We start from the raw sequence: 2,109 nt of genomic DNA, 5'->3' as shown, positions 1-2,109 counted from the left end.
GCTGCTGGCAGGCGCATCCTCCATCCCGCTGGGGTCGGCGGCCCAGCGGAGCCCGGGTCGAGGGTGCGGCCTCGGCAGGGAAGAGGTAGTCTTCTACCGGCCCGGCTAATGGGGCTGGGAGCAGGTTCTCCAAATGACAGTGTCCCTGCAGCGGCCGCGATGACTGGGGGCCAAAGGGTGGCTTGCCCCGGGAACCTTCTGCCTAGTGGCTCCGCAGGGACTCGAGTTCTGACTGCCTTCCCTCGGCCTCGCCTTAGCTTCCGCCTGCCCCCCTTCCTCTGAAGATTTTTCCTGATCCATGCATTCTTCGGATTACAGCACTTGGAACCCTTTGACCCAAGGCGTTGGCGTTAGGCCTTGAAGTAACTGTCAAAAGATTTAGTTTGCCAAATCTGGGCGGCTGTATCTTCCATTCTCCTGTATGATAGGCTCCGAACATAAAAATAAAGTGGGGAATTAGATGGCAAGAATCTTCTGGATCTTTCCCAGCAGGTTTTTAATTATGCTCGAGTTTCATCAGAAGCAACAACGGAAAAACCTTGATTTATCTCTGATCTCCTGTTCACTTTGGAACCCACTTCCATCTAGTAGATCTTGTGGAGATTAATGAAATCAATGGACTCTTTCAGAGTCCTTTCTGAAGTCGCCTTTTCTGATCTTCCAGCTCCATTCCTGGTTATTGACCCTCTCCTTTCTGAAGCATTCTCTCCCCTTATGCTATCCCCTTGGATCTGGGATACAGAACTCTTGGTTTTCCTCCTCCACCTCTTGGTGGCCCATCTGTTTGTTATATGTAAGATTCTCCTTTTCCTGGACAGTACACGTAGGAGTCCTAGGCTCTGTCCTAATCCTTCATTTTCCACTCTGTGTTCTCTCTCTTACATCGTGGCTTCAGTTACCACATATTTTCAGATGACTTGTGAATTTATATCCTGCCTGTGAGATCCAGTCCAGATTTTATACCACACTCCTTAGTTGACATCCCTGGGAAGCTTTTCACAACTTGGATGCCTCAAAGCCACCTCATTTTGTCCAAAAAGAAGTCATGCTGTTTCCCCTCAAACCTGATCTTTATGCACTGTTGTGTAATTCAGTGAAAGGTTGTGCCTTTCAGTCTGTCATACAAGCCAGAAGCCTAGGAAACATATTTGTAACACCTCTTTTTCTGTATCCCCTCTACTTCTCTATTGCCACTCTGCCGCTAGCTCCTTTGTAGTGGTTAAGAGGATGCGGGCTCCACCAGTTTTATAATTTTGGAGGAGATACTTGACCTGTCTACTCTTTATTTTATTTTATTTATTTTTGCAGCATGGGAATGATAATAGTACTCATGGGCTTTTGTGAGTATGAAGAGAAATCTGTAAGGGACAAAGCAGTGTTTTGTGATGTTTAATATGCATTAACTTATTAGCATTATTTGCTTTTCTTTATTCTCTCATCATCACCTTCTCTAAGCTACTTTTCATCTCTCTGGACTGTCTGCCTGCTAACTACTCTCACTGTATTCATCTTGGCTCTCTGCCTGTTTCCTATACACCACAGCACATATGATTGTTTCTAAATGCAAATAAATATCATGTATTCCTTCCCTATCCTACTTAAAAAAGAAGAAAAAAAAAAAAAACCTTATTGGCTTCTCTTTGCCCATTGGAGAGAAAGCAAAATTCTTAATACGGACGATGACTTCTTCTGGACCATGCTCCTGCTCATGGTCTGTGCGTGAGTCTCACTGGCCTTTCATATCTTGGTCATGTTGTACCCATTTGAACAGGAGGTCTTGGCATGGGCAGTTTTAGTCCCTCAGGTGCCATTTTTGAGGAAGACTCCTGTGACAGTGCTGTACTTCTTCAGTCATAAGTCCTTATAGCATCATGCATCTCCTTTCTAGCCCTATCATGGGTACCAGTTGACATATTTTTGCCTGATTCTTTTGATGTGAGTCCCTGAGTGCAGGGACCATATCTTTTATATGATTGTATCCCTAGCTCTCAGTATTGCTGGAGCATTCATTACATATTCATTGGATAAACCAATAAATAAACACTTTCCACTTTACCTTGTGTGTTAACATTTACTACACAGTTGCTTTTTTTTTTTTTTTTTTTTTGT

The 2,109-nt window shown here is 44.1% G+C and overlaps 1 protein-coding gene across 2 annotated transcripts in view; it reads left to right on the top strand.

Moving 5' to 3' along the window:
- Nucleotides 1-2,109, top strand: part of Gmfb (glia maturation factor beta) — a 15,291-nt gene that overhangs the window by 177 nt on the left and 13,005 nt on the right. The window lies entirely within an intron of this gene.

Source organism: Fukomys damarensis, unplaced genomic scaffold, assembly GCF_012274545.1.
Source record: "Fukomys damarensis isolate Sample0158 unplaced genomic scaffold, DMR_v1.0_HiC HiC_scaffold_17, whole genome shotgun sequence".
Lineage (NCBI taxonomy): Eukaryota > Metazoa > Chordata > Mammalia > Rodentia > Bathyergidae > Fukomys > Fukomys damarensis.
Note: the sequence above shows the minus strand (reverse complement) of the source record. Positions and strands in the feature narration are given on the sequence as shown.